Source organism: Rhinolophus sinicus, chromosome 15 (assembly GCF_057876585.1).
Source record: "Rhinolophus sinicus isolate RSI-liver-muscle chromosome 15, RSI-T2T, whole genome shotgun sequence".
Classification (NCBI taxonomy): Eukaryota; Metazoa; Chordata; class Mammalia; order Chiroptera; family Rhinolophidae; genus Rhinolophus; species Rhinolophus sinicus.
In genome coordinates, this window is record NC_142515.1 from 22,539,445 (window position 1) to 22,549,588 (window position 10,144).

Consider the following 10,144-nt stretch of genomic DNA (forward strand, 5'->3'; position numbering starts at 1 on the left):
ATGGGCCAGTGAGCTGCACCCTCTACAGCTAAGATTGTGAACAACAAGTCTCCCTGGAGCTGGGCTGCCATGAGCGGCTGGTGGACAGCGTGAGTAGCTGGCAGCCAGCGAGAGCTGCTGTGAGCAGCCTACCCACGATTGGCGAGACTGCCTCAGCAGTGGTGGCAGGGGAGCGCAAGGCTCGAACCAGAGTGTGTGTGGGGGGAGGCAGAAGAAGGGGGGATAAAAAAGAATCTAAAGGAAATGCTGGAAATCAAAAACATTATAACAGAAATGAGGAATGCCTTTAATGCCCTCATGAGTGGATGGGACATGGCCAAGAAAAGAATCAGTGAGCTTCAAGATGTATTAATAGAAACTTCCCAAAATGACAAAAAGAAAAAAGAATGGATATGTGGGTAAATAAGAAAAGGTGTACTATCCACATAACAGGAATACCAGAAGGGGGTAGGGGGAAGAGCAAGGAGAAGAACTATTTGAAGCAATAATCACTGGGAATTTTTAGAAATTGGCAGAACCAAACCACACATCCAGGAAGATCAGAGGACACCACACAGGGTGAATGCCAAAAATTCTATACCTGGGCATACCATATCAAAACACATAAAACAAAAGACCAAAAAATATTGAAAGCAGCCACAGGGAAAAAATAAACCACCTTACATACAAAGGAACAAAGATAAGAATTACATTGAATTTTCCTTTAGAAACTATGCAAGCAAGAACTATGCAAGAAGATACTAGAGTGAAATATTTTAAGTTTTGAAAGAAAAAAATCCATCAACCTAAAATTCTGTATTCAGAAAAATTATCCTTTAAAAATGAAGAAGAAATAAAGACTGTTCCAGACAAAAACTGAGGGAATTTGTTGCCAGCAGACTTGTCTCGCAAAAAACATTAAAGGACGCTCTTCGGAAAGAAGGAAAATGATGCAGGTCAGAAACTTGGATCTACACAAAGAAAGGAAAAGCATTAAGAAGAAATAAAATGAAATAAGATCTTTCATTTTATTGATTTAATAATAACTGTTCAATAATAGCAACAATGTATTGGGAGATTTTAGCTTATGGATAAGTGAAATGAATGACAGCAATGTTATAAGGGACAGGAAGGGGAATTTGTAATACTTATAAGGTATTTTCACTACTCATGAAGTGACACAGTATATTTGAAAATGGACTTAGATTAGCTGTAAATATATATTACATACTCTAGAGCAACCACTAAAAATTTCTTAAAGTATAATTAATATGCGAAGAGAGGAGAGAAAATGGAATCATATAAAATGTTTAATTAAAACTAAAGAACACAGAAAAAAGAAGATAAAAAAGAAACAAAGAACTGCAACAAATAGAAAACAATTACAAATATGGTAGGTATTAATACAACTTTATCAATAAACATTTTAAATGTGGATAGTCTAAATACATCGATTAAAAGGCAGAGTGAATAAAAGAAACAAGACCCAACTGTATGTTGTCTATAAGAAAACTACTTTAAATATTTAACACAGGTAGGTTAAAAGTAAAGGGATGGACAAAACCCAATTTTAAAAATAGGTAAATTACTTGAATAGACATTTCTCCAAAGAAGATATACAAATGGCCAATAAGTGCATGATATAATGATTAAGATCATTAGTCATTAAGTAAATGCAAATCAAAATCCTCAGTGATATGCTATTTCACACCTACTAGATGCAGCAAGGATGTGGAGAAACTGGAACTTTTATACATTATGGCTGGGAATGTAAATGGTGCCACTGCTATGAAAAACAGTTTGTCAATTCCGCAAGGAACTAAATATTGAATTACTTTATAACTCAGTAATTCTACTCCTAGGTACATACTCAAAAGAATTGAAAGCAGGGTCTCAGAGAGATATTTGCAAACCCATGTTCATAGCAGCATTGTTCACAATATCCAAAAGGTGAAAACAACCCAAGTGTCCATCAACAGATGAATGGATAAGCAAAACGTGTTATATACATACAATGAACTTATTATTCAATCATAGAAAGGAGTAAAGTTCTGATACATGCTATAATATGGATGAACCTTGAAAATATTATGCTTAGTGAAAGAAGCCAGACACAAAAGGACAAATATTGCATGATTTCACTTATATGAAATATCTAGAATAGGCAAATCCATAGGGACAGAAAGTAGACTAGAGGTTATAAGCAGCTCGGAAGAGGTGGTAATGGAAATGTATTGCTTAATGGGTACAGAATTTCTGTTTGGGGTGATGAAAAAGTTTTGGACATAGATAGTGACAATGGTTGCACAACATTCTGAAGTAATTAATGACACTGAATTGTGCATTTAATAGTTCAATGGCAATTTTTTAAAAAGATTTTTTTATTGGTGAAGGGGTACAGGACTTTATTGGGGAACAGTGTGTACTTCCAGGACTTTTTTTCCAAGTCAAGTTGTTGTCCTTTCAATCTTAGTTGTGGAGGGCACAGTTCAGCTCCAGGTCCAGTTGTAGTTGTTAGTTGCAGGGGGCGCAGCCCACCATCCCTTGCGGGACTTGAGGAATCGAACTGGCAACCTTGTGGTTGAGAGCCCACTGGCCCATGTGGGAATCAAACTGGCAGCCTTCTGAGTTAGGAGCATGGAGCTCTAACCGCCTGAGCCACCGGGCCAGCCCCTCAATGTGTTTTACCACAATTTTTAAAAATTAATGATGTAATTTACCAAAATCCACTGAATTGTACACAAGGACCAAGGACTATGGGGGAGGGATTAACTACAAAGAGTCATAGGGAAATTTTGGGGTGGCGAAAGTGTTTCAATTGCGGTGATGGTTACACATTTGCATATGTTTGTCCAAACTCATTACATAGTATACTTAAAACTTGTTAACTTATTACATATGAATACACCAATAAGACTGGCAAAACATGAAAATATAAAAGCAATCCTTCAAAACAGAAAGTAAAACGGAATGAAACATTCTCAATAAAACTGGGGAAAAAGAAACGTTATTAAATGAGTTGATGCATTGAACTAGATTAAAAAAACTCAAATTGTTTTTCTTTTTTTTTTAAGGAGGGCGCAGCTCACAGTGGCCCATGCGGGGATCGAACCAGCAACCTTGGTGCTATCAGCACCACGCTCTAACCAACTGAGCTAACCAGCCACCCCTCAAACTGTTTTTAGTAATCATACTGTTGGTAGTTATTGCTATCATTGTTGTTCTGAGACTGTGTACTGTGGAAGAAATGAAATAATAATTATATTGCTGTTGAGAACTGATTTCTTTTTTATATTGCTGAAAGGAGATACTGATTGACATAAGGTTTATGAGGTTAAGTGAAAACTCTGTAGCCTGATTTTGAATGGGAAGTGTCAGTATGAATTCATGATGTGTTTTATCTTTTTTATTTTTTTAATTAGATTTTCTAGCTCTGCCAGCTGAAAAGACCTAGGATCCATGACCAATCCAGTACCAATGAGCATCTCTGGCACCCAGACTGGTGGAATTGGTGATAGCTGTCTTTGGACAGGTGAATTGGGTGGTTGGGAGAAGTGGTGGGCCTTTTTACTTTTTTGGAATATTTTCTGGGTGCACATAATACCTAGTTAAGAAATAAATAACAAAAATAAAATAAAACAGGTATAAATATAAAATGAATTTAGACTCAGAATTTTTTAAAAAATGTGACCATTTTTTAGACTCAAATTTGGTGACGTGGACCACACCAGTTACATGAATGTATTGCTATTTTTTAACTATAACAACAACAACAACTAACATTCACTGAGTTTTGCCATGTGCCAGGCATTGGCTAAGAACTTAATAATAACAACTTGAGGCATACAGAAGTCACGGGTCTGAGATCATACAGCTGGCTAGAAGCTGTGAACGTCTAAACGTTGTCTGGATACCTTACAGCATGGAAGGGAGTAAGATTAAGTGAATCAGTGCTTCTTTTGGAAGTAAAGTGTGACAAGAAAGAAAGTTTACTGTACTGGCACAGTACAAGGGGCCTTGATCTGAAAGGCTGGGCTGAAACAACTAACAGACTCCAGAGGATGGGTCCAGGGGCCCAAGACCTAAGGATTATGTTGTGGGAGTTACACCCCAATCGGAGTTCTCCGTGTTGAATCAAAGGGAAATTAGGCAGGCAGGACATTAAAGGTTTCCAGTGTGACCCAGGACAACCTGAAATGTGTGGGTAACACCTCAATCTCTGCTGCTCTGCTGCCTAGCAGGGAATATAGATTTGATGTGTGCCTTTCAGCCGCTGGAAGAGCCAGGGTAGGAGAGAAGTATTCAAGGAAAAGAGGAAAAGAGGCAAAAGGAAAAAAAAAATAGGGCTATACATGGTGTAGGGTCTGTGATGGAGAAATCTCCCCTATTTTGTCCTGGGTATGGTTTTGGGGATGGAATATGTACAGGAGGACAGCTGATAGATGTAACAGGATGTTGCTTCATTAACCTAGAGACCTGAATACATGTATCTCCACAAACTGCTGTTCCTGTTTATCGCCAAATTGCCTGGTTGAGAGATTGAGCCATTGCAAGCCAGTGTCTGAATCTTGACACTTTACCCAACTGATTAGACAGTTTTCCTGGTGTCATTTCCAAGAACCTCTATTTTCACTGCTTCCTTGGGACATCCTACTTCTCTGATTCCTCTGTGGAAACAAACCAACCCCCTCCTGTATATCTGACAGCTTGGAGAAGAGTCAATTCTGTCCCCAAGGCAGGGAGATAGATGGATTAATACATTGAGTAGCTTATTCCAACTACTTTGGAACTTGATACTATAGCTAGACTATAATTGTTTGGTATGAGTCTGAATCTTGTGGGGGTTTTTTTCTAGACTGTGTGTCAGGCCTCATCCAATTTATGGAAACTTTTCTTAGAGCCAGGGGCCATGTATGTCACACCATCCAATCAATCAAAACCTCAAGGCTCTACCTACAAATACCATGTTTCCCCGAAAATAAGACTTAGGCGGACCATCAGCTCTACTGCGTCTTTTGGAGCAAAAATTAATATAAGACCCGGTCTTATTTTACTATAAGACTGGGTCTTTAATATAATGTAATATAATATAATATAATGTAATATAATATAATATAATATAATATAATATAATATAATATAATATAATATAATATAATATAATATAACATAATATAATAGACTGGGTCTTATATAAGAATGGGTATAATATAATATAATACCGGGTTTTATATAAGACCGGGTCTTATATTAATTTTTGCTCCAAAAGACGCATTAGAGCTGATGGTCCGGCTAGGTCTTCTTTTCGGGGAAACATGGTATATCTATTGCTCTCTCCACTACACCCACCCTCATCTAAGGCAGAAAACTAACAGCACACTCAAATTGGGTACTTCTTGGAAAGCTTAATAAAGGAACTATTAAACTAATGAACTGATGTAGGGAAATACAAGTGCACTCTGTGTCACTATTGCCCTAGAAGAAATGGGGAGAGGGGGGCATTACTAGAATACAAAGATTGCTTTATGGGAAGGGCTGCCTGACAGGAGCTGTGACTTTTCATCAGGGTATATAGGTACCCATAGAAACCCTGCAGATTAGGAGCCAGGGGAATACCCAGATCTCACTCTCTTTGCACCCTCTGACCTCTTGCCGGGGCTCCACATTGGCTTCTTCTTCAACCAGAAGAAGCCAGAGGGTTCAGTCAACAGAGGCAGGCTTCCTGGAGCACAGAGAAGGCAGAGAAGGATACTGTAGATCTAGAAGGATTAAACAGAACATCATCTTTAACTGTATTTATCTTAACCTATAGTCTGATTTCTTCACAGCTGCCAAGCAGTCTTTTTTATAAATTGTGATGAAATACATATAACACAAAATTTGCCATTTTAACCATTTTAAGGGTACAAATCAGTGACATTAATTACATTCACAATGTTCTGCAACCATCACCATCTATTTCCAAACCTCTTTCATAACCCCAAAGAGAAACTCTGTACCCATGAAGCAATAATTTTTTCTTCCTCCCACCCCAAAGCCCCTGTTAATCTCTAATCTACTTTCCATCTCTGTGAATTTGCCTATAATATTGCATATATGTGAAATCATGCAATATTTACCTGTTTGTTTCTGGCTTCTTTCACGTAGCATGTTTACAAGGTTCATCCATGTTGTAGCACGCGTTAGTACTTCACTTTTTGTATGGCTAATATTCCATTGTATGCATGTACTACATTTCTTTCTCTTTCTGTCTGTCCTTCCTTCCTTCCTTCCTTCCTTCCTTCCTTCCTTCCTTCCTTTTAAGATTTTATTGGGGAAGGGGAACAGGACTTTATTGGGGAACAATGTGTACTTCCAAGATTTTTTTCCAAGTCAAATTGTTCCAAGTCAAGTTGTTGTCCTTTCAGTGTTAGTTGTAGAGGGCGCAGCTCAGCTCCAGGTCCAGTTGCCGTTGCTAGTTGCAGGGGGCGCAGCCCACCATCCCTTGAGGGAGTCGAGGAGTTGAACCAACAACCTTGTGGTTGAGAACCCACTGGCCCATGTGGGAATTGAACCGGCCGCCTTTGGAGTTAGGAGCACGGAGCTCCAACCGCCTGAGCCACCGGGCCGGCCCTACATTTTTTTATCCATTCATCTGCTGATGGACACTTTGGTTGTTTTTACCATTTGGCTATTGTGAATAATGCTGCAGTGAACATTAGCATACAAGTATTTGAGTCCCTATTTTCAATTCTTTTATTCTTTCACTTTATACATAAGAGTGAAATGTCTGGGTTATATGGTAATTCTAGCTTTTTGAGGAACCCCAATGTAACCTTTAAAAAATATAAATTGATGATGGTATTCTCCTCCTTAAAACTCTGTAATGCTTCCCAATTTTAAAACTTATTATAAAGTTACAGTAATCAAGACAGTGTGGTACTGGCCTAAGGATAGATATAGATCAATGGAATAAAATTGAGAGCCATACATTTATAGGCAATTGATTTCAGACAAGAGTCCAAAGACAATTCAATGGGAAAAGAATAGTCTTTTCAACAAATAGTTCTGGGACATCTGGATAGCCACACACACACAAATGTAATTGGACCCCTTACTTATACAAACAAAAACTTAACTCAAAATAGGCCATATGCCTAAATGTAAGAGCTAAATGCATAAAGCTCTTAGAAAAAAACATAGGAGTAAAACTTTTTGATGGTGGGTTAGGTAAAAGCTTTTAGCTATGACACCAAAAGCATAAGCAACCAAAGGAAAAAAATGATAAATTAGACTTCATCAAATTAAAAACTTGTACTTTGAAGGGCACTGTCAAGAAAGTAAAAAGACAATCCACTGAGTAAGAAAATATTTGCAAATCATATATTTGATAAGGGATTTGTATTGAAAATATACACAGAATTCTTACCACTCAACAATACAAAGACAACCCAGTAAAAAATGGGCAAAGGATTCGAACAGACAATTCTCCAAAGAAGATATACAAGTGACTGATAAGCACATGAAGAAATACTCAACATCGTTAGCCATCAGGGAAATACAAATCAAAACCACAATGAGATACCATTTCACTTGCTCTAGGATAGCTATAATCAAAAAGACAGATAATAACAAATGTTGATGAGAATGTGTAGAAATTGGACCCCTTTGTTTCTCTCTTGATTTAACTTAAAAAGATTATATAAATACTTGGTTTTTTCCTTCTTTTAAATTACAAGTTCCTTGAGTACTGGGACTGCTTCTTATATAAAATTTATCAATCGCAAACTTTTAACAGATTTAAAACTAATATCCCTATATGACAACTTACCTCATCTAATCACACGTGTATATTTTGCAACTTTGTCTTGACAGGGTCACCACAGACCTATATTACTCAAGCTGAATGTATGTCTTTTCATTCCCTAGTAGTGGGAGTAGAAATGTGTGTACAACATTCTAGAGGACATTGTAGCAATACAGTGAGCAGCTGCTTTCTTATCACTGTAGAGTCCAGAGTTCCATAAATGGCTGACCAGTGTCTTTCACACTGTGGTTGTCATATCCCTACCTCCACGTAGCCTGCCACAGCACTCAAATCACCAGTATTAGCTGCATTGTCTGTAGTCTCACTCAGATCCAATGAGGAGGTTTTATCCCCCAGATTAAATGTCTACAATACAGCTCACCAGTGAAGAACTCAGAGGAAGCTTACTGAAGGAAGTAACTCAGAACTGTGATTATCATCACAGCTGGAACTTGCACTTCTGATCAACACGGACTAACAGGGACTGGATTTACCCTCTGCCTTAAATAACTAGAAAACAAATAACAAAATATATATAACAACAAAATAAAACAATGGTTTTCAGACATTGGACAGTAGGCAGCATCAGACCGTGACCCCTGAGAAGAGGGAAACAATATGAGCCCTGTGATTGTGCTATCTTACTGCCTGGAGGAAGCTTCCAGGCTGCTGTCCAAGGAAGGGGAAACCAAATGTGGCCCAGAAGTCTCTCTGAAATGAGGAAACAGAGATAAGAGTTCAGGAAGGCCAAGGTGGATAGACTGCAGGGCAGTGTATTGAAGAGGAAGGAGATGCACAAAGAATGACAGAAATCTGCAAAGTGGTCCCCTCAAGTCTTTGTCTGAGTACTGATCCGTGCATGCATACTATGAGGAAACTACCCAAGGCTGAGGAAAGAACTATGGGAAAGAATAGCCAGGACAGTCTCTGGACTTCTTACAGATGTGGGAATAGTATGTGTTCCTGCCAGCCAGGCTAGAAAGACCTTGTAATGCACAGGGCATTAGGTAGAATTCCCAGAATGGTATATTATCTTAGTCATAGGAATCAATCATATTAAAGGTTGTGTGGATCTACCCTAACGAAGTTTAAACACAAGCTTCAAAAGGATCCATCTGATTCCAAGTAATTTAACTGCACACCAGAAAAAAATACAATATTATTTAAAGGAATTTAACATAATCTGGGAACCAACAATGTAAAATTCAAAATGTCTGGAAACATCAAAGAAAAGCAAGAAAATACGACCCATAAACAGGTCAATCAAAAGAGGCCAGTGGCAGATCTGAAGATACAGTGATCTGGGGTCGCAGCAGCGGGGTGGCCCACTGGCAGGGATACACCAAGGCAGGATGGAAGCCGTATTATCACCCAGAAGCTCGCCAAGGCCAGCTATAAGAATCAAGGGAATGGCTTGGCTGAGGATCAGCTAATCCAGATGTCAAAGCTGTTGGACACGTTTAAGGCTAATCTGGGGCAATTTGCCCACAAGCATAAGTAGGAGATCCAGAAGAACCCCAAGTTCCAGGTGCAGTTCCAAGACATGCGTGCTACCATGTGGCGCCACTAACTTCTGGAAAAGGGTTTCGGTTTAAGATGCTGGGCATACAGATTATTAAAGTGTACATAGCCCCGAAGCACCCAAATGGAGGTCTGAGAACTTTGGAGGTATTAAAAGGAAGGAAAAATTTGCCCAGGATGTCAGCCAAGATGACCTGATTAGGGCCATCAAGTAATTAAAGGCACCTGGCACTGGCTTTGTCATCATCTCTGTGGGTGGCACTTAACCACATTCATTCTGTTCCCGCTGAGCTCAATATGTCTCACACTGTGGTGCTGCAGCTGGCAGGGAAAAATGGCTACATGACCACCAGTGAGATCAAAGCCAGTCTTAACTGGGACACAGAATGAGTAAGACAAGTGCTGGAACACCTGCTGAAGGAAGGGCTGATCTGGCTGCACTTGTAGACCCAGGGGAGCCACACTACTGTCTTCCAGCTCTGTTCACTGGCCTCTGCTCCCAGAAGGTTACAGCTAAGGAGGCTGGGGAAGTCCTCTGTTGAATTTGGGTGAGGAACGGGGCACAGCAGTAGGCAGGCAGAAGAGAGAGGAGCTGTTGGTGAATAAAACCTGAACAATTTTGTTTTTAAAAAACAGAAGAAAAATCAATCAATAAAAACAGATCCAGAAATTTTAATGGTGATGGAACTAACAAACAAGGACATAAAAGCAGCTAGGGTAAATCTGCTCTATGTATTCAAAAAGATAGAGGAAAACATGACCGTGATAATTAGAGAAGTAGATGACATAGAAAGATCCAAATGAAACTTCTAGATATGAAAAGTACAATATCTGAAATGGAAAGCACACTAGATGAGA

General features: G+C 38.9%; 1 pseudogene; it reads left to right on the forward strand.

The window, feature by feature from the left end:
• Window positions 1-9,065: 9,065 nt before the first annotated feature.
• On the forward strand, window positions 9,066-9,828 carry LOC109443864 (vacuolar-sorting protein SNF8 pseudogene; annotated as a pseudogene).
• Window positions 9,829-10,144: the final 316 nt, after the last annotated feature.